Here is a 23418-nt window from a genome sequence, read left to right on the forward strand (position 1 = left end):
GGCACTGCGTATCTTGGCCCAGTTTGTCTCTTAAAGCCATTGTAGTCTTTCACCCTCCGTGCTCTGAGACTTCCTGATGAGCGTTCTCTATTACTTGGGTATCCTGAAGAGCCTACTGCGTACAAGAGATGTAAGCGCTTAGGAAGCAAATGGAAAATACCACTAGGAAAACAATGGGAAACAATTTCTCCTGGGGAAGCTGGATATATTGTTACTGGGATGTTGCCCAATCCTTTTACTTAACCCTGAGCCATTTTTAGGGCTCGAGAGACTTGCCTGGGGGCATGAATAACTGGTTCCCCAGGAGTGCCCTGCACTATAGCATTAGATCTGACGGCAAAGATAGCAGCCCCGTGTGTCATAAGGTCCAGATCTCAGGTGAGAGCACTTTTTCTCCTTTCTGCAAAAGACTAAGGTGCACGCTTCTTTTTTAAGAAAGAACATTAGGAAAATATTCCGGCTCCCGTGTGCTCCTGTGAATGGCTCTCACTAGCTGAAACAGCAGCAAAGCAACCCTGTCAGCTGATTGCAAAAGGACAGGAAGGGAGTTTTCTTGCAGATGTGGGACTTTAACACAGCTTTGCATAAGCAAGGCTAATTTTCTTTATTTTAGCAACCATTATATTTCCCTAATTCAGTCTCTGTGTATGTGTGCGTATATATATTACTCCAGTCACACACACATACTTGTGTGAAATGCTGTTCGAAGGAGTGATTACATTTCATTTAAATGATTGCTTTTTGTTGCGCGCTTGTGCTGCTTTGGCAGGTATTCTGTAAGGCTGTGCTGCAGAGGCTCGAGTCCGTTCTGTAATCAGTCTGTGCACATACGCTGTGCAACAGCAGCTAGTCAGTCTGGCCTGTTGTGTGCGTCATTTAGTCCTCTCTTGAATACATAAACTGGAGATGAAAAACGTCACCTGTTATTCCTCAGTAGCTCTGGAGCTGTGATGTGTCTTTGTGATCTATCGATTAAGGCAAAGGGCTGCATTACAGTGCTCCAGGAAAAGAAACACTGACTAGAGGTGTGGATATGTTATCTCACTCTATCAGATAGGAATGCAGTTGGATGTGATTATGCTCAGCCAGAGATAATCTAATATCTGAGAGCATGAGAGGCACATTTAAATTACCTGTTTAAAAAAGAAAAAAAATGAGAGAAGCCCAGAACGAGTTTTTCCCCCCAAGAATCATTTCTCTTTGATTGTAGCTGAATAGGAAAATATTGTATCTTTCAGTTAGGTAATTAGTACTGCTCAACCCATTGACGTTTGTTTACATCTTGAATATCATCTCTCCTCCGCTCCCTTCCTCTGCTCAATGTATTCCAACCCAGATGTACGTGTGTAGTGCAGACAATGTTAACGATCCCACTGAGGACTGGTCTTAGCTTGCACTGCCAGAGCGAAGTTGTAGGAGCCGTTTTCTGCGTACCCTTCACACACTGGGCATGGGTGCCTGAAGTGTAGTGTTAGTACTTCCTGAATGCAAAGTAGGACAGAAGAGGTCAAATAGGCAGGAAAGAGGTGATTTATAGTTCTGAAGAGATGATGAGCCATCCATGACTCTTACCCAATCCTCGTCTGGTGTATGCGAATATGATACCTTCTGGCATATATTAATGCTCCCCCCAACCTCTTCTAACGTCATTTATTCTGCCTCTGTTGCAATCAGCAAAGCAATAGGTCTTCCTCCCACCAGAAGGAAAAAGCTAATCTCGCAGCCTTCTCCTCCCAAGGCCACAGTCAATGTCTCTCAGTGAATCAGCTGCCAAAGGATGTTCCTGCAAAAGTCTGCTCACGCCCTGTAACTTTTTTGTCTGTTAGCTAAATATAACATGGCTAATAATTTTACTGACAGAAGGTAAATGGGTATCATTTTTCTTTACAGAGTCTCTGCTTGGGATGCTGTATTATATATGGCTTCAGAAAGGAGATGGCTTTGTAAGGTATGTAAAGTGTCTTGATGCCATATTGCACTATGCTGTTATACCTTGGTTAAATCAATACCGTAATGCAGTAGATACTTTCATATCAACTGATCTATCTTGTTTAAAAAAATATATTTCTAGGTACCTTTGTCCATATCACTCGTTCCTACTTGAATGTAAACCTTACCATTCTCATGTCTTGGGAGGACTTGAACTTGGGGGAAAAGAATTGCCTATCTGAAATACAAAACATACAATTGCGTACAATTAATATAGAACAGATGATACTGAAAAAACATTTAATGAAGTGCTCTGAAATATGGCTCTTTGGCAGCTTCATTTGCACTGTGCCCATTAAACCACTTCTCTTTCTCTTACCTTATAATGTAAGTTTCAATGTTCAGTGTCTTTAGGCAGCTCCAAATAGCCATTAGATGTCTCAGTTCCACCTACCAGACATTTACACCAATGTGCAGTGCCGCAGCAAAAAGTTCCTTTGGCCCAAGACTGAAGGCAGGCAACATTCAGTCTTAGAGATTAGTCTTGTGCAGCTGAAACTTGAGTGATTTTGTGTTCCAAAAAATCATTTTCAGCTATGATTTAAATGATCTTGCAATCTGTTTCTGTCCTAGAAAACAGGATTTATACTAAGTGTTACTACCAATGTGGTTGCCATATTACATACGCTAAGTAGGAAACATGACCTGGACAATTTGTGGTCTGTGGCACAGACAGGATCAGGCTTCCTGCAGAAATACAAGAGACAATGGGTTTTGGTTTTTGGTTGTTTTGTTGTTTTTTTGTTTTTTTTTTTTTAAAGTTTGTTGCTCTTCAACCTGCTGTTCAATGTCCTAGGGGATTCGTCAGGAAGTGAGAGATACAGAATTCCCTCCTCTGTCTGGTTGCGTTAATATCCTCAACTCCCACCTCGAAGGAGAATGCTTAAACTGCCAGACTAGTCTGGGCACGGGCAATCCTCACCACTCCTGCTGAACTCTGTAGTAAATAATTTTCATTAGGCCAGATAGAGGGGAAGGAGTGAGCGTGACTCTTAGGGAAGTCATTTAGGAGGAGACATTTCAGTTCCCCGCTCCAAGGACTAGTTCTGTCCTTTTACAGTGCTAAGTTGAGAATCAAACATAGCAGGAACGGCGGAAACAGAGTTCAGATCACAGGACTCTTCCCTCGCAGGTAAGTGCTCTAATCCCTGCGCTATACACTCGTACTCCCTTGCTGTCTCAGTAAAGTTTTGTTGAATAATACTCTGACTCCAGCAGAAGAGAGTGTGACCACTCAGAATAAGCTGCTAGGTGGTGGTTAGGACATGATGCGAGTGAGTGAGCGAGAACCAGAGACTGAAGCAGAATCGTGGCTGGGGTGAATGGTACAACCTCTCGCATTTCTACCTCCACTTTCAACAGAGTGCCACGTTCAGGTTTTTGAGAATAAAGGGGTAGGAGTTTTTATTCATAGAAAGTTCTGGACTGTGTTTCTAAGTTGACACCCTCACTTCAGTGCAAATGTTACACATTGTGGGAGAGCTGGGATTTGAGACATGCTGAGATGAGTTTTAATTGCGCTGCTATCAGTAACTATAAACGAAGCATGACTTTAGGCAGCTTCCCGCTTAATTGCTGGCTGAGTGTCGAGTGAATTTTTAAGCTCCTGTACCACATACAGAAACTATGAACCCAATTTAGGGTTTTAGTTTTCGCTCTAGGGATCTAAATTTCTACACTGCTGTATCCTTTTTGGATCTAGTTTGGATCTCAGCTGCTGTTGGGCTGAGTGTCTACTCTGAAATAAAGCGTAGGTGCTGTTCTACACCCAGTTAAGTTATTCTTGGCTTCAGAGACACTCATCTGCAGTCTCTTGTTCTCATGTTAGCTAGTAAAAAAACACCACCTGAACAGGCATTTGATTTTCACGGTATGTCTAGGAACCTGCAGACAGCTGTTCTTCTGCTCTTCAAACAGATGAAAGATCAGCCGTCTTGGCTGTAGAGCTGTGTAGATGCAGGACTTACTAGCTCAGTCGTCATGCTGTACTAATACACTTATACACCACCTAGACGGAAGCTCGCATCCAGCCAGCTCCAGAGTATCCTTAAAGAATTGCTGTGATTCACAGTCCTAATGTTCACTTTAAAAAGAACAGAACCATATGTCTCCTATTCGTCTCATTATTTCATGTGCTTTCTTTTAGAGAAAAAGGTGTTCAGGTTTATTTCTCAGAATATGAGCGTAAACATCCCAGAAAGGGAGAATTTCCTTAAGAAGGTGTTCCTTAGTGTGTTATTAACTCTGGAGTACTTGCCCTGATGGAGGAATGAGAATTAATTGGCTGGTTGTGGCTGAGAATGCTGGCAGTAGGAGATTCTTTGTCATGTCAAAGGTGATAAGCTCTGATATATTGCACACTGCTACAACAAAGGATTTGGGGCAAAGAAATGGTGGTTTGTACAGTAGTTTTAGCGTTTGAACCAGTGAAATGGTTTTTATACATGCATGCTGCTCTCCTGGCTTGTATAAATGTTTTCAACATGTACTAAAAAATACAAACGTAACACTGTTATTGCTGAAGCTTTAGGGTAACAGAAGAGTCCACAAACATGAAAGTTAAAGGGCTTATGTTAATTTGGCTTATTCTCAATGTTGAAAGATTGTGTAGATCCTGCACCTTCTGGATAAGCACTGTCTTGTTGAGGCAGGCTGCCCATTCCCGCTTACACAACCGCGTCCACAGAGCCGGCTGTGGGCTGGGTGAACTCATGCAAAAGGAATACGAACCCGCCTAAGCCCGCTTCTATCTTCCAGAACCTATCTGGTGATATAAGCCCGCCTGCTGTGCTGGGAATGGAGTGCTGGGAATGCAGCGTGCTGCCCTCAGCCAGGCCAGGGCCGGCAGCAGAGTCTGGTGGCTGCTTTCCTACAACTTAGGAGCCAGCCCAAGATGAAAAGAAACAGGAGAGAAGCCCTGGGTTGCTTAAGGGGAGGGAGGCAAACTATCTGAAGCAGTTAAGAAATAAGCGTTTGGTATAAAGGTTAACCAATCCCAAAGAGGAGACATTAGCATCTTCAATCTTTTGCCAGACAGAGGTACGCAGGATTTGTACATGCCTGGAAAGCACAAAACCGATGTGAGATACACAAAGTGGTTGAGCAAAATATATGCTGTTTTTCTCTGTAGGCCATCATCACCCGAAAGAATGTACTTGCGTTCTTTTTTGATAAGTATCAGCCCTGAGACATTGAGGGGAAGCAAAAGTGTGTGAAAGTCATGCTCTTCAGTGCATAGTTTTAGATAAAAAGAAATGTAGATACAACTGTCATAACATTGCCGTAGTCTTCTCGGTGTCAGTATTCCCCAGAAACATAAAATTGAACTCTTTGGGATAACTACTGACTTGTTGACAAACCTAAACAAGTTGTGACAACCCACTAGTGACTGAGTCGCAAAGAGCTTACCTCCTCCACTGTCCTTTCAGAAACACGAGGGCTCTCAGCATAGTCTTTGGGTGCACTTTAATAGACCACTTCAACGTGGGGAGGTGGGTAAACATTCCAGGTTGTAGTGTTAGCACATAGGTTGGTTAAAGTTCAGTTAGGGTAGACATTATAGCAATAGATACAAATATTTTTTCACAAAAAATAAAATAAATTTTTTGATGAATGACACTAGCAAAAATTTGGAGTCTTGAACATTAATTTGGCAAATGTATTGCACGCATGGTTTGAATTTTTGTTTCCAAAAATACAGATGCCAAAAAATAATGCTATGTCAAATGATAACATGGAAAACAGATGGATGTAGCTAAAGGTATCACCGTGGATTTGTATTTTCCTAGCCTACTTATAGATACTTTATACGAAATTTAAGTTCACCAAGATCTGTTGATGAGAAACTGTTGAATTCTACTTCATCCATCAGATGACACGCAGTCAGCTGTGTGGGTATAAAGAAGGGATGGGGGATGTTCACCTAAAGAAGGTGCAATTCAAGAGAAATCTTTTCTTAATTCTCTTTTTTCCCTCCTTGAGTTTTACGCAGTATCTCGCACATTTCCTTTCTGGTAAGAAGCAGATACGATAGAGAATGCACTCTCACTCAATTAGTGTGGAGACAGTGAACACGGTGCTGCCCTTTCCTCTCAGCAGTCGGAATCAAACTGAGAACACTTCCGTGTATTGATTTGCAGTGCTCTTTGTGTTTAGGAGTAGCGAGATTTGACAAATTATTTGCTTCCCCCACTGGCTTTATCAGTAAAGCTGTCCTAGTTTGACTAAGTGCCAGGCTGTTTTTCGTAATACCAAGTGATGGGAAACGAAGCAGACACATTCTGATTGAATGGGTGAGAAGATTCCCTAACGAACTAGGAAAGAATCATCAGGACAGTAGCTGGCACTTGCAGAATACTTGCTGGTAACTGCACAGATTATAGGTTTTACCATGATATTAAAAAAATTAGTGTTCTTATCATCTGGAGGAACTAATATTAAAGATCAGCACTGTTTTTTTGGGAGCTTGTCATAATAGTAATAGAGAATATTATTAACAATTATTAAAAATTATTAAAGATGGCTCTCATTTCCCTCTCCATGCTCACTTATTATGAAGGGCATAATTTTGCAGGTGGTTATAACTAATTTTTGTAACGTAATCATTAATTCCCTTTTTTCCTTCCCCTTTTCTGCACATCTGTGATTAAACATTAAATAGAAAATGTTTAAACATTCCCTTTGGAAAAAAGCGTGTCATGTGGTGGGACAGGAATGGGAAGCTGGTGCCCTATTCTCCATTTCTTATTGTATATTGTATAATCTTGGTTCCGGGCACAATACAAGTTTACCCAAAACAACAATTGTGTTGGTACGCAGGTACTGATGGCATTTCCTAAGGGCTCACAAGGATCAATCAAAATGTTTTAATGTTCTCAGCTAGAGCCAAATGTTACCCTCCCTTTATAGTTAGTTGTGTGAGATCAGAGAACCTCCCTTTACTATTTCAGTCACTCTGGTGACACTGAGAGGAAAACTTAGCTCATGGATTCCAAGTCTTTGTGATGTGGGCCTAACCAAGACTTCAGCCTGTGGACTAGTTCAGTGTGCTCTCATGGAGGAAATCTTCAATATTGCAATTCAGTTGACTGAAAGTGAAGTATTCAGAAATAGGAGGTGAAACAACAGATTTTGACCTCTTTTCAGATATTATTTTCCTTTTTTTAGTATTGTCCATCACCAAGGTGATGGAGTGCCCTCCACGTATCAGCAGTTATGCTCCAGGCTGTAAAGGTATATAGGAGGGTAACTCCTTTTCAGTATCTGTTGCTGTGCCTCTGTCATGCTTCATGTGTGCTTTGTGCTTCCTTCTTCCTATTACATCAATTGTAATGAGACTGTGAAATCAGTCTCATTCCAGGTATCTGTTGCCTGTTCAAAAATCCTACCCTCACCTGCAGAACTGTGAACATGTTTCATAAAGTTGTGGCCTCCTGGGCAGGCAGGGGTGCTAAGGGTTGGTCATTCCCTTTTGAAGGGAAAAGCTGCGTTATGAACCAGAAATACTGTTTGGGGATTACCTAGACTGTCTATTCAAAACATTCATTACGTGCATGTATGTTTTCCGTACAGTGAGCAGAAATGACAGTCTGCTTCATTAGAATAAGCTCCGGGCACAAGAATTTTTGTGTCTGTTGCTTCTCAAAGTCAAGCTCATAACTTCATCCTGTCTCCTCTTGCTGCATTTGAGCTGCAAGCCCCTGTCACGGCCCTTTGCCGTAGTCACTTCACTTTTTACCAACTGACTTCTAAAATCCAACGTGTGTAAGCAGACGTGGAAGCTGTGACCAGAACTTAGGCTAGCCACGCTTCATCAAGGGGCCCTCACCTCTCCAAAGTGAGGATGCTAAAACAACCTTGTCCATCTGTGAATCTTGAATTACGTACCGCTCGGTGTATCTTCCGCAGACTGGAGAATGGCTGTTGGGAAGGTGAGGGATATGGCCTTCAGCCCCTCTCGGGGAGACAGCTGAGCAAAATCTCCCACTTCTCAAAATCAGGCGACTGTAAAAAAAATATCCACTACTGCTTATCAGAACTTCACTGAATTTGGTACTTATTTTGGAAGGAATGCAGTCCTGCCTTTGTGTGTTACGCATTCTTTAATAATACCTACTGTCACAAGTCTCTTGCAGGACACAGGCAGAGAAGTAGCTGGGTTGTAGATCTTGACTAGGTGCGGGTCTCAATGCAGGGTTGATTCTGGGTGTGTGCAGAAGTATGAACCTCCAGGGAGCTTTAATGCGAAAAAAAATGCAGTAGCCATGGAATTGAGGCAGCTGATACGTAGGGGAGAGGAATGGCTCGTCGTGTTAGCCTTAGATGCTAGAACTCCACTAAGATACTTGCTTAGGCTTTGAATGGGCAGTGAGCGGCAGAAACCGGAAGGAAAACTGGGGCATGGAGCCTCCACACTAAACCAGTCTGTTCTGTGCACTAAGGAAGGGCATACGGATGTGGAGGGTGTCTAATGCCACCCGGTCAGCGGAATAACAGTTTGTATCTACATCCTACTTACGTATTGCTGTGGGCTGGATGTTCTGTGGCGTTTTACTGTTCACAGCGCTGGGTAGTATAAGCAAGAAGCTCATAAGCTTCCAATGAAAAAGGCTCTTCCACCCCCACTATACTGTGGAACAAAACTAGTACTGTCCCAGGCTTCGTCAAAGTGGAACAAAGGTCCCCTGCTCCTGGTGTAGAAATAATTTCCATTCATCTCCTTGCTGTGGCTGAGGGAATGGTGCATTTCTTTTTCTTTTCTTAAACCTCTTCTCAGCAGGTAAACTATCCATAATGGCAGTGAACAAAGTAACGTGGACTGCTCTCTTTGCATGTACATATTTTTAATCATAAGAAATTGGGTATTTTGAGAATTAGAGATTTCTTGGTGTTACAAAGACTTGAAAATGTGATTTGGAGGTTTGAAAAATGACAGAGTAGTTCAAGTCACTTATCTTTATTATTTAGAAATAACGGATAAATCCAGCTCATGGATATATGACACGGGTTATTGAAGAAGGTTCGACTTGTTAATTTTTAAGCTGGTCCTCTGGGCAGGAGCGCTGTCTCCATATCCTGATAGGTTTCTGCACTCAAGAGGACCTAACATGCCGTCCGATTCAGGCTCATAATAAGCTCTAATAGCAGAGCTATATGGCAAAGCAGTGCAGGTGCTCTTTAAATGCAAACTTTGCATGGCTTAGTAAGAAAAATCACAGGTCTGGCTGAAACTCACTAGATACTTTATTTTCTGAGGGTCATAACGGATGGATTCCCGCTACTAAGAGAGGATCTCAGTTTACGCTTAGAAGGCAGCGGCTTTCCTGGTTTTCAAGAAAAGTTTAAAGGCCCGAAACCGAGAGTGATGTAAAAAGAGTGCAAGAGGTGTTATTTTAAAATCTCATTGATTGTAACCTGTTGCCTGAATTGGGCAAGGAGGAGACTGCAGGGCTGTTCCTCAGCCCTGGGTTTGTGAGAATGGTCTCCTGCCACTCTGTGATTTGCTGCTGAATTGTGGTATTGTAATGCCTCAAAAGCTGCTACGGTGTTGTGCAGTTTCCTGGCGTTTTAGCTGTGACTGCACACACAGTTCAGTACCCCACTCTGTGACTGGTCCTACACAGTTTCCAGCTCTTTCTCACAGAAACATTTCTTCAGCCAGTAACCAACAGTGAGGGAAGATGTGTACTATGGGACCTATCCTTCCACACAGTTAGGATGTAGAGGTGGGGAGAGGGGTGTGTGTGTGTGACAGAGAGAGACAGAAAACAGGGAAGGCTGTAACAATTAGAAAGTACATTGCCGCAAGGGGAAAAATACATCAGAAGGTCAAACCACAGGTTGAAAAACAGCATCTGGGAAATCCTGAACAAACCCCACCTATGTCAGGTAGAGCAGCCTCAGAGAGAAGAAAACAAGCAAGTCTTGGCTCTGGATGGTCTTACGTGGGTAACAGACGTCAGACTAAGGGTAAAGTGGGGGCAAGCTCAATGCCCAAGCAGAGTTGGGAGCGTGAGACGCTTGTGTCTGAGGACAGCTCTGCAGAGAGAGCCCCAAGGGGAGCTCACTACTCATGACAGTATTTGCCAGCCTGGCGCAGCACAAAACCCACCAGGTGGGCACCACACCACGCAGTGCGAATGGTCAGGGACAGGCCTTCACGCTGGCTGCAAAAAGTCTGCACCTGGTTAAAATCTGAGCTCTCTTTCTTTTCTCCAAGCCATACTTCTTGCAGGGGAAAAACAAATTTTCAGAAGAGGACAAAAGCTGAATTTTTATTCTAAATAAAAATGTGTCAGTAACTCTTCCGAACTATATATACAAGGTGTACATCATGCATACACAGAGTCCCCTGCCGCCGTCTCATCTGTGTTCTACACATCGTGATGCCATAGCAAATAACACCAAGCACATTCACAAATATAGAGTACAAGACAAAGCCACTTTGTGAAAACGCACTTTTACAATCACTTTGAAAAGGTTTAGATGAGAACAGAAATTTCTTCAGTACGAAGAGGTTGTGTTTCCTAAGTATAAACCACGACCAAGGGCTGTGGTTCTTCTGGCATCAACAGGTATTTTACTGTATTGGTAGGCATGTACGTCTTCGATATAATTCAGAAAGATTCGATTAAAATCTATCTTCTATGTGAGGCTTTGAAAATTATACTTGCAAAGTGATTTTGCTTCTTAGTGAGCTTAATCAGGTTTGAGAAGCATTTATCTCAGGAATTCTCTTTTATTAACAATTTACTACTTTATCAGAGAAAAAAATGATCTTACTTTGTTCCCTGTTTAAAAATATGGTAACTTCAGCATTTGACCGCTCTTGTTTCTGGCAGGAATAGGCTAGTATCTTTTCCTTGGTGCTTTTTGTTTTGATCTGTCTTGACCTATCCCGTTATTAAACCACTGGAGGGCAGAATAGAGACAAAGGAAACCTGTTTTCAACACGGGACTTTCTGTGCGTTGCAGAGATTTACGCATGCAGGACGTGTATTTTCAATATTCTGCATCTCCATTTCTAGTCACTGTGATTAAGGCCTTATACAGTGAAATCTTGGCACAAATAATTAGACGAAAACTCCAGTTGTTTTGAATAAAAGTCAAAACCTTTTGCCAATATTTAGCAAATTCATTTGATAAGTCTGATGGAATAAGCCTCCTTGAGCACTGAGGTATATTGCAAAACATGCTGCAAAAGAAACAAATCCCGTATATGCATGGGCTCCAGCTGAATGGTGTCATCACAGGCAAATTTGGTAATCAAAAATAGGTGTCTGGTTTGGAAATTCACTTTATATTCGCACGTATTCACACATAAACTGGACAAATTCATTAATTTTTCTATTTGCATAAGTAAAACACTATTGTATATCTTGCTATAAATGTCTTTCATATCTTTGATGCAACTGTCTCCAGTACAGCTGTAGGAACTGTATTGGCTCATATATTTGGTAGTTTTTCTGTCTTCTCGTTCCAGTTATTTAAAAGTAAAAACATTTAGGTGCTGTATAGAAGTGATCTTTGTTGTTGGGGGGTGGCTATTGGTTTGTGTGTTTTTTTTGTTGTTGTTGTTTTTTCTTTAAAGGAAATATATTCTGTGCGGTTGCAGTGATATAATTAACAGGATTTAGCAAAACCTTGCAAGCACTCCCAGTCTGGCAACATAAAATGACACAAATTAATGAACATTAATATCACTGCAGTGAGTTGGTTACTACTATAAATGAATATCCCTAAGATACGTTATTGATCTCCGCCCCGAAAATGACTCATAGAAGGAACAGCCTTTGAAGAGTATGTACTAAACATAAAAGTCCTCGTGGTGGAACAGGCAGGAGCAGTGGAGGTGAAGTGGGTTAGCGTTTAGAGAGCATGTTTTCGACTAGTGAAGTGCCACTGATTCAGTGTTGTGCTTGTATCGCTCCTCAGGAAGGAAAGGCCAGTCCCCTGCGTCTCGCTTTGTGCCAGCCACAGGGATTTCCACATTTGTTGTGGTGCGTTATAGCTTCTACTTGTTGGTTTGGTTTAATGCCACAAGCGCAGTGCCTTCCATTGGGATGTATAAAACACTGGATGCCAGTGGGCCGACAGTGTACAACAGTGACTAGAAAAGCTGTTGATATTATTATGCAGCGCCTCGCCGTCTTCTCAGCAAGCAATAAAACAGCTGGTGCCAGCAAGCACAGCTCTGTTAAAAATCCAGCTTCTGCACTTGCTCCCATGTTATTTTGATTGAAGTAGAAACAAGCTTAGGCTCAGCTAAGCAGTAAAGTGTTTGAGTAACAATCAGTGCGCCGTTCACCTGTATTCAATACAAAAAAAAAAAAGACGACCTGTCTAGATTGGGAAAATACGTGGAGTTAGAAGGTACCTCAGCGGATGAGTTAAATAATACGTATTTAAACAGCACATACACTAGAGACAAAGATGGTCCTATTGGTGAGTACTTCCCTTGGTCCCAGTGAGTAATGTGTAAGGCTGGCTGTGGCTTCTGGCAGCTTTTTAAGACCTTACCTGATTTATATTCTAGGCAGTATTTAAAATACGTGAGTTCAGTTTTGTGAACTGACCTTTTTTAAAATCCCACCTACTTTCCTGCCAGCTCTCCGTGCAGAACAGTAACCCAGCAACTTCCGTGAGATTGTTCCACTATTTTGTCCCACTTTGATCTAGGGCTTAATGCAGGTGAGGTGTCAAGTGGCTGGAAGACAGGTTGTTCCTACTGAAAATACATACCCTATATTTATCTTACATCTTATTTGCCTGGTTTTGATCATCTACAAATACAAGTACCCCTTTATGTCACAGGACAGCTCTTATAAAGGGTCTTAAGAGCTCTGCTTCTGTCTTGTAAAGGGAATCTGGAGTGCAGATGCCAGCCAAAAAGATAACTTGATGATATGCTTGCTTGATAGCTCACATCAGCTGCAGAAACACCCCAGCTGCCTGCGCCTGGCTCCACCTTCCAGGGTCTCCCAGGTGAAGGCCTGGTCTCCCTGGGGGCTCTCCCCGGGCACGTAGCAGCAAGGGAGAAAGACAGTCAGCAGAAGGAACCTCACATATTTTTGGCCGTGAGTCCACATTTCACTGTTGGCTAGTCTTAAATTTTCATGACGAACCCCGTGTTAGCAGTTGATGGTTTTGTTTTTTATTTCACGTAAGGTGAAAGCATGTTTTTGTTAGCCAACTAATTCTGTGCTTCTGGAAATCCTGCTTCCATTATTAGCAGCCTGACTGCTCTTTACAAACCCTGAATACCAAGTGAGTATAACAATGTATTTTCATTGTGGCGAAGACGGCATTTAAAGTACAGAACAGCTATTAAAGACAGTAAAAAATGCAATTTTGATGTTTTTCAGGTTTGGTTTTTTTTTTATGGTAGACAGGTAGTTTCATGTTAGAGATAAGCCTATCTGTAAGTGAAATAATTACTCTTTAATTAAGATAATTATAAAAACAGGAATGTAAATACTCAAGGTATAGTATACCTCAACATTTTTTCTTTCACATTATCCACGAACTTATCTTGCATACCTAAAACCCTGCTTTTACTTGATGATTACAGCAGCATATGCTCAAAATTGAAAACAGAGTAAGCAATTAAACTGTATGTAGACTGTTAGGTTTAATAGCTGAAAAAGACTTTTTGTTGTCATTTTCCTCATTTCTTCAGCCTTTATCTTTTTAGCTCCTTTTCTAAGGAACTAGTGCGATTCTCCCACCAGTCCCTGATACCGAACTTATTTCCAGCTAGATTTGATGAAGGGGCAGTAATTTCAAAGTTCCTTCAGGTTTCACAAAAATATCTGGTCAAATGTAAGAGACTTTACTAGTATTGGAAAAGGCGGTAGTAGAGGGTGAGCTGTTATTAGACAGGTGTGTGAAAAATGTTCTGAATGCCCCAGCTACTGGAAAACAATTTTGTATTTTGAGACCACATAAGAGTCCAACCAGAAATCAAGGGCCAGTGAAACTGCATGAGGTCTGCTGCTGCTGGAGCCGCTTATTTCTTTTGTCTGTTCTGATAAGTCATATCAAAATATGAACCTCTTATGTGTGTCCTTAATGTATAAATCTAGTGATTTCACTAGCAAACACAGAAACGCAACAGCAAGTTCATTGTTCTATTCTGATCAAGGAAAAATTAAGAGAATGACCAACTCTTTACAGTCACAGAGCCCGTTACTTCCAGGCTAGTTCCTGTATCTAGTCCTATACAGATATGAACAAAAGTTATTACAGACCAATGGCAGTTTCATTATTATTTTTCTTTTAAATAAAAAGGGAAGCATATATAAGGAATTAATGTTCTAGGGGAATACCTCTTATGCCCAGCTACTATCTAGTAAATCTGTGTGCATTTGTTTCCCCTACTTCTTGTCTCTTGATGGAAAGCTTTGTGGAGGTTTAGACTAGATATTAGGAAGAATTTTCACACTGAAAGGGTTATTAAGGCATTGGAACAGGCTGCCCAGGGAAGTGGTTGAGGCACCATCCCTGGAGGTATTTAAAAGATGGGTAGATATAGTGCTTAGAGACATAGTTTAGATTAGCGATGGTTTTTGTCAGAGGTAGGTTGATGGTTGGACTAGATGATGTGAAAGGTCCCTTCCAACCTGGACAATTCTATGATTCTATGGCATGTCTGCGCTGCAAACGGACCCACGATGTTTCTCTTTGAGACTCACAGTGCTGCTCCCTGTTAATAATAGTGATTTTTCTAAATGAATCAGTTGTTTAATTGTCTTTGTTCCCCTTTACTCAGATGTGTATGACACTGCAGAATTTGCCATGGAGGATCAAGCCCAAAAAGTCCAAAAAGCAACAACATTTCTGGCACAGTTGCAGAGATGCTGTAGGAGATCATTTCCAAATACTTGGAAGCTGCATAGCACATTCATAATGTTCTATTATCACAGTTTGTTGTCTCCATGATCTGTCTATGCTTGTTTTAGACAAATATAGTAGCAGTGTGGGAGTTGCGTGCTCTAGTGCCAGAATCTCTATTATGCACAATGGGTGTAGGAAATCCCTGTACCCCCTGTGCAAATGTGGCACTGTAAATGAAAGCTCTTTGGCTCTGAGAAAAATGAAACACATTAAAGACATATGTGGAAGGAAGGAAAAAAGAAGCAAAAGCAGCACCTGAGTTACTTTTCGGAGCATCAGGATCAATGCATATTGCTGCACATTAGCTGTTACGGAGCAGTAGTGCCTGTTTGCTGCTATGCTGAACCACATGAATCTGAATGATATCTTCCTGATTTTGTAAGGCACCAAATGGATCCGGAAAGGACACTAAGTACCCTCAGTGCCTGTCAAAAAGGGAGAATATATCAAATTAGGGGGAGATAAGAGCACTAAATACCTTAATAATCCAAAGTTATCTGATGGCTTGTTCAAACTGGGAAACTCAAAGTGTAAATTCCATGAGCAGAATTGCCACCTGTACAGAATTAACACTTTATTACTACTGAATCAGAGGAGCAACGGGGCGTTTATCGCACTTTAGCAAGTGTAAAAAGTATTTGCAAACCCACTAACTTAATTTAATGCAATTTACTTCCCCGTGTGTCCTCTAGGAGCTCAGTTCCACTGGGAAGAGCACTAAAGTCTTGTGAAATGGAGGTGCCAACTTCTAGTCCATAGATTCATACAATTGTTAGAGTTGGAAGGGACCTTAAAGAGAATGTAATTCAACCCCCCTGCCCTGGGCAGGGACACCTCCCACCAGCCCAGGTCGCTCCAAGCCCCGTCCAACCTGGCCTTGAACCCCTCCAGGGATGGGGCAGCCACAGCTTCTCTGGGCAACCTGGGCCAGGGGCTCACCAGCCTCACAGCAAAGAATTTCTTCCTGAGATCTCATCTAAATCTCCCCTCTTTCAGTTTAAAACCGTTACCCCTCGTCCTATCGCTACACTCCCAGATCCAGAGTCCCCCCCCGCAGCTTTCCTGGAGCCCCTTTAGGGACTGGAAGGCTGCTATAAGGTGTCCCCGGAGCCTTCTCTTCTCCAGGCTGAACAGCCCCAACTCTCTCGGCCTGTCTTCATAGCAGAGGTGCTCTAGCCCTCAGAGCATCTTCATGGCCCTCGTCTGGACCTGTTCCAACAGGTCCATGTTCTTCTTATATTGGGGGCCCCAGAGCTGGACACAGTACTCCAGGTGGGGTCTCATGAGAGCAGAGCACAGGGGCAGAATCACCTCCCTTGACCTGCTTGCCACGCTTCTTTTGGTGCAGCCCAGGATGTGGTTGGCTTTCCGGGCTGTGAGCACACATTGCCAGCTCATGTTGAGTTTCTCATCAGCCAAGACCCCCAGGTCCTTTTCCTCAGGGCTGCTCTCAATCCCTTCTTCGCCCAGCCTCTGGGGTTTCCCCAACCCACATGCAAGACCTTGCACTTGGCCTTGTTGAACTTCATGAGGTTCGCATGGGCCCACCTCTCAAGCCTGTCCCCATCCCTCTGGATGGCATCCCTCCCCTCCAGCACGTCAGCTGCACTACACAGCTTAGTGTCATTGGCAAACTTGCTGACAGTACGCTCAATCCCACTGTCTATGTCACCAACAAAGGTGTTAAATAGCACCGGCCCCAGCACTGACCCCTGAGGAGCACTACTCATCACTGGTTGCCACTTGGACATCGAGCCGTTTATCGCAACTCTTTGGGTGCAACCATCCAGGCAATCCCTTATCCCCTGAGTGGTCCATTCATCAAATCCGTGTCTCTCCAATTTAGAGACAAGGATGTCATGTGAGACTGTGTCAAATGGTTTGCACAAATCCAGGTAGATGATGTCATCTGCTCTCCCCTTATCTACCAACACAGTAATCCTGTTGTAGAAGGCCACCAAATTTGTCAGACTATTTTCCCTTAGTGAAGCCATGTTGGCTGTCACCAATCACCTCCTTATTTTCCATGTGCCTTGCTATGGTTTGCAGAACAACCTGCTCCATGATCTTGCCAGGCACAGAGGTGAGACTGACTGGCCTGTAGTTCCTCTGGTCTTCCTTTTTTCTCTTTTTAAAATGGTTATGTCTCCCCTTTTCCAGCCGGTGGGAACTTCACTGGACTGCCATGACTTCTCAAATATGGTGGATAGTGGCTTAGCAACTTCATCCGCCAGTTCCATCAGGAGCCATGGATGTATCTCATCAGGTTCCATGGACTTGTGCACCTTCAAGATGGTCTCAAACCTGATCTCCTACAGTGGGCGGTTCTTTGTTCTCCCAGTCCCTGCCTTTGCCTACTGCCACTTGGGCATTGAGGCTAGAGCACTTGCTGGTGAAGGCTGAGCAAAAACGTTGTTGAGCACCTCAGCCTTCTCCGTATCCTGGGTGATCAGGTCTCCTGTTTCCTTCCAGAGGGGGCCCGCATTTTCCTTAATCTTCCTTTTATCACTGACGTACCTGTAGAAGCTTTTCTTGTTGCCCTTGACGTCCCTGGCCAGATTTGATTCTACCTGGGCTTTAGCTGACTTACTGCCTGGGGTGGCTGGAATGCCTTTGTGCTGCACTCCAGGTGCTCTCCTGCTGCCCTGTGATCTTTTGTTCTGATCCTAGTTCTCCCTTTGCTTTGTGCAGAGCTCAGAGGATGACTCAAGTCTCCCGGACAATCGCTTGACCTCTGTGTCTCACTTTCAGCACAGATAGAACAGTAATTTTGGCCACTTCACATGGGTTAGAGATTGTAGCCATTGATACCTGCAAATATTTTTAAGTATCTGATTGATGATGCAATAACACAGTGAAAAATTGTAATGTCCCTTCTAGGAAAAAAAAATAGCAATTCAACTCAAACACACGGTGTGACTGGTCTGTCCGTACAAACACTTCAGAAACTGGGCATTGCCATCCTGGGTGCTGTCTGTCCAACGCCCCTTTGGCAGACCTGGATTAAAATCAGCAAAGACTTCCCTTGTTTTCAGGGCTGTTTGGATTAGGCTTTAGGATTACATTAACTCTTTTGGTTATCAATGTTTTGGTTTACTGGAAAATTTTAAACTTAAAAAAAACTATCTTTAGAAAACCATTCCAGTACTGTATTTTGTCTTAGTCCAAATGAAGGGGTATTCCATATCTCCAGAGGGTCTGACTTCAGGAAGTTTCCAGTCTGATTCCTGCTTTGTTGAGGGTAGTATGCTCTTGAACAAGTTATGACGATGAACCCAAACTCATTCTCTGAGGCTTCTGGAGGCTTTTAACTTACTTATTTAACAATAAAGATGTTCAGATGCTCTTTCATTAGAACAGTCTTGATGAACTAAATGTTCCTCAGAGCAAACCGGTCATCCTAAACTTTGTCTAGAAAATGAAAGAAACGTACATGTTTTACTTAATTCACGGTGATCCCCACTGGTCCGCTTTTTGAGTTTGTCCGTTATTTATACTTAACTCTTACTGTCTAAGAATTTTTCTCTTTGAAATGGGAAACATGTGGACTAATTACAATCCAGTAGATTTTTGAAAGTGTAATTTCTGCCCAATCGGGCAGTTTCGTATCTTGTCTAAAGGATCCTGATTTCAGCTGCGGTCTTGTCACTGAATGCCAGAACTTCTGAAGCTGCCCCTTAAAAACTGCCATCCAGAAACGTTGTCTGAGTGCAATAATTTGAATTCTATAGCGTCTGAAAGGGTTTTGCCAAATGATATTGAACAACTGAACGCTACTGTTTTCTATTTTAAAAATGAGTTAGTTCCTGAATGTAATCATTCATGTTATAATTTCACCTGCTTATTAAAAACAGCTACTTAAGTTCCCTTAGTTGCAGCAAAAAAGTTCGAAAATTTGAAAATGAATCCTCAATCCTCAAGATTCGATATCCCAAAGGCAAAGAGTAATCCATATGTGTGTTTATATATATACATATATTTATATGTAAAGAGAAAGAGATATCCCTTTTAAGCCTATCTGATGAGCTTTTGGGGATTGACTCACGAGTTTTGAAAGCGTGAGGGGCTGGCAATACCGCAAAAGCAGCAAATTAATCATATCTGTTGAAAAGAATTTTTAGGTTTATAGCTAGGACAGTGCAAATACTTGTTAGTGCTTTACCTTGTTGTGAAATGGCAGGTTCATTTTCTCATGAGATCATGAGCGTTAAAATTTTCTGTTGCCATTGTCTTCAGTTGAAGCCGGGTTGGTATAGGATGGCATGCATAATCATATGGCCCATCAGTCTGGCCCAGAAGATAACGCGTGTCACCGCTGTATGTCAGTACTCTGTCAGCATGCTGCTAAGATTCGTTCTCTGACATTCATTAAATGCCATGACTTGTTAGTACGTGCCCGAGGTATGAATGAAGGAAGGGGGAATCTTTTCCAGATCGAGATAATCCTCACAAATTCCAGTGACAGAATTCTTGAAAACCAAGTGCTGTGGCAAAAATACAACTTAATCTTTTTTCTGGAAAACATTTTAAAAAAATAAATAAATGGGGAGGGGGGCAAGAAAGAACAGACTGTGAAATTTAAATCAGAGGAGAGAATCTGAATACGAAGTATAAGATGCAGAATTTTGAACAATATCCATTTTGCAGTCTCCTAACCTGTATATTCCAGACTTCTACAGAAAAAATATGTCACATATAAAAGCAGACAGCCAATTCAAGGTGAGTCCAGGCAGGTAGTGACAGAAATTTTTTACGTTCTAAAGGAAGTTTAGTGAATACGGTAAGGCAGGTCATTCTGGATGCTGTTTGCAAAGCACAGATGCCCTAATATAAACATTACTCTTATTGCCAAATGGCCCTTTTGCTGACACTGTTAATGAAGCAGCCACGCAGAGAACGACTCCTGAGGAGTGACTGGTGGCCTGTGCAGTATGGCACTTGCAGTTCGGTGTCAGGACAGCCGAAGCTCGGCTTGGTAAACCTTACCTCTCCTGGTGTCCTCAATGTCCCCTCTAAGGGTATAAGCCAAAAGAGCTTCAAGTCACTTCAAGGCTCTTATTACGCCTTCTGAAAAATGGGCATATTTCTCGTGAGATAGCCGTTGTTTTCCCCTAAATGCTACAAATCTATAAGCTGGTGCCTCAAGAAGGTATTGTGCCCGTGGCACCCTTCTTGATATTTTTAGGGCTTGTTAAAGAAGGGTGGTAGTCTCTCACAAGTAACACCTCAGTCCTTTTTGAAACTACTGTAGTTTTTACGCTTTATTATGATCCTTTTATTTAACGAAACAAAACAAATAGTCCATGTTAGACACCTGCTAAGCTGGACATTAGCAGTATTACCACTGTTACCTCATCAGGGGAGTTTTATACATCTTGTTTTCCATGCAGTTGGCTCTGCGACACTGCAGCCACCTTAACCCTTTGCAGCAGGTTCACTTTCAGTTCAACAGGATCATTGATCAGCAAGGGTACGGCAGGCAGGTAGGAATAGTCTGGAATTTGCCTGAAAGGAAAAAGGATTAAAGAAACCTGGGTGCATATGTTGGACTGGAGCTCCTTTCCTGTTTGTAACTTTGTGGTAGTGATGTGATTGGTATCTAATTGCTGCAGGGTTGCCTTTAAACAAAAACCAAAACAGCCCAGTAACTCACTCTCTAACAACCCGGTTGGGATAATTTATTTTACTTCAATGGAATGTCTGTCCAGGTATTGGTGGTACAGAACATCCACTTTCTTGGTCAGTTTGTACTTACGGTTCTGTTTCTTCCAGCTTTTGTCTGGAACTGATCCTGCATTACGTGGCACAGTTTTATGGTCCTTCACTGCATCTTCTTCACGGGAAATAGCAGGAATGCTCATCAGGATGTTTCCCAATGCGTATCTGAAACAGATTACATTTATCATTTGTTATTGACCGTGATGTTTACCAAATGCATGACACCTAACAGTGATTTTGTGACATGGACTCTTGGATTCTATTCCCTGAGGAGTCCTCGTTCCCTTTGTGAAGGTGTGCAAGTTGTTTTCCTCCATATGTGTCAATTTTCTTCTTTGTAAATTGGCATTCCATAGGATCGTCTCTTTGAAAGCTCTTACTCCACAGTTGTCAGCAATAGTAATATACAGCAGAATAAAACACGGGTTGCTAATTTCTGTCAAATCTCTCCATATTGTATTTGTGGGGTAACGCATTTTCATTTGTGTCCTTTGCAATAGCACAGGAGATGAGAGCCACATCATACCCTACATGGGCAAAAATTCCATGGGCCAGGAAACTTTGGGTGTTGATAAATCCAAGGAAATGCTTTGAATTTCCTTATCAGAGGAGTGGCATTGCCTTTGTCTCTCTGAACAGGGAGCGGCCCTGCTGATCTCCGAGTGTCTCAAATCCTGGAGGGAGAACACATGAATTACAGGTATTGCCGGAGGGACGTGAGATTTTGGCAGAATTCGGGTTCTCATTCTCTACTGTGTTACTCCACTTTTACGCCAGTATTGACTCCAATAATGGCGTGTCAGCACGGTAATGCTGATATAATCGTTTCCTCTCCGAGTGCTGCTCTGGCTCTCAGCTTCAGTGGCAGTTCAGCTGGCAGCCAGTGACAGCCAGCTCCAAGAACCCCCACTCACCGGAGGGGATGAGGAATTAATGCCAAGAGGCAAAGCATTGATTAACGTAGTTGAGAATGAATCAATTTTTTATGCCTGGTTGGGAAACAATTCAAATTATATCCCTTTAGATTGTGTATTTAGTAATATGACAGGAAATATATGTAACGTAAAACAAAGTTTAGGAATATAAGTAAAAGTAAATTGGCGTGTTCTGCAACCTTTATGTAATCCCCCAAATACCGTATGGATTTACAGTTCCCAATTTACATTCAAATGTTACAGAAGTGTGGATGTACTAGTGTACAGTTTAACGAGATGTGATGCGGTGTTTGTATGCTAAATCGGAATGCAAAATATACACCGGCTGAATTAAGCTGTCCTCACACGTTTTATGTATGTCAGGCAGAGGTGGCCAAATTACAGATAGCAAGTTGCAGCTCAGCACGCCCCAGCCCTCTCTCATTTGATCTTATCTGATGTGTCAGGAGGTGACAGGCTACGTCGGGCCATAGGGAGGTCAGGGGGTCACAAGAAGTCTCATAAGGTGGAGAGAAGGATGGAGACACAGAGGTTGTTTATCAGGGGAGAGGGGAAGCAAGCTGCAGCTGGGAATTGGCCTTTTGAAGCAGGGGAGGTCATACACGCAGATCACAGGTAAAGGCTACAAGTTTCATGACCTTCAGGCCATAGAGTCCATGGAGAATGAGACCTGGGGTGTACGTACGCCTTGCACGATGTGGACAAGCGCAACTGGAAAAGCAGGAGATACAGAAACCCGGGCTGAGATCTTGGCTTGGAGAGAGATCGGAGTTTTGGATAGGAGAGCAGGAGGTAGAGAGCATAGGACTGGACCAGACAAGGGGGGCTCCAGACCACGTTAAAGTTCTGGAAAAGAAGAGGAAATCTGACCTTTTCCTCCATCCCTTTTTCCCTACAGAGACAGGAGGAAATAATAAGAAAAATCTCACTTTTGCTAGAAGGCAGGAACTGATTCTAAATGTAGTTTCAGACTCTGATTGCATTGGGATCTACAGTTTTGTGTGTCTTGGTGATGGAAGGCTGTGACTGGTTAAAGGAGTCGAACGGGAAAACAGTCCATCTCCCCATGCCCTTTCAAAACTCCAGAGATTGCATTTGTGTGTGACCAAAAAGAAAAAAAGAAAGAAGACGTTCCTAGTGGAACAATACTCACCAAATGGCTTAGCTGCCCTGGGCTCTTGGGAAAGTCTTGTGACTTGAGGCAACTACAGGATCACTTTTGTATAAGCAGTGACCAGTCAAGTCCTACCTGAACCTGTGGCTGGAGTTAATGTGAAAGTAATTAAAAGTCTCCATTGTTCATCTTTCTGTCTTTCCCACCACGCTGCCGAGTATATTTCTATCTCTCTGGAGTAACTAGCCTTGAATTATGTTGTTTTAAAATACCCTTTTGTTCATTTTTTGTAAAAAAATAATTATTGGGAATTCTTTTACTGTTTCAGTGTCTGTCATGCGTTACTCCAGTAAATAACTTTAAAAAATCAAATATTGATTTATATGTTTGGCTCCCCTTTGTTCTATACAAGAGCAATGATTTCACTTAGCTATTATGATGGATAAAACTTCAGAGATAATTAAATACATTAAATCCCTAAGGGAAGACTTACTTCAGGTCTGAAGTATTCAGACTTAAAAGCATTTGCAAAGTGTTAAACCCACTACCATTTCAATATTGTGACTTTAAAAAAACCAACCAACCCTCACTGAACAGAGGCAGTGCAAGTAATTGTTATTTGTTAAAGGCATTTTCCTGTATTCTAACAAAAAAACTCACTAGACCAAGGCTGTTTCTTTGTCTAATTGTATATTTATGTAACCCTTTGATAGAACTGCGCTAGTTGAGTAAGAAGTCTGACTTAAGGCACTTCTAGAAATCATGTAC

General features: G+C 42.3%; 1 long non-coding RNA gene across 1 annotated transcript in view; it reads left to right on the forward strand.

Moving 5' to 3' along the window:
- LOC141749360 (uncharacterized) overlaps nt 1-22978 on the forward strand; it is a 58838-nt gene extending 35860 nt beyond the window's left edge. The window contains exons 2-4 of the long non-coding RNA XR_012589339.1: nt 1891-1948; nt 21241-21301; nt 22435-22978. This is a non-coding gene — a long non-coding RNA (uncharacterized LOC141749360). The remainder of the gene's footprint in view (nt 1-1890; nt 1949-21240; nt 21302-22434) is intronic.
- Nucleotides 22979-23418: the final 440 nt, after the last annotated feature.

The sequence above is a fragment of the Larus michahellis genome, chromosome 10 (genome assembly GCF_964199755.1).
Source record: "Larus michahellis chromosome 10, bLarMic1.1, whole genome shotgun sequence".
NCBI classification, from domain to species: domain Eukaryota; kingdom Metazoa; phylum Chordata; class Aves; order Charadriiformes; family Laridae; genus Larus; species Larus michahellis.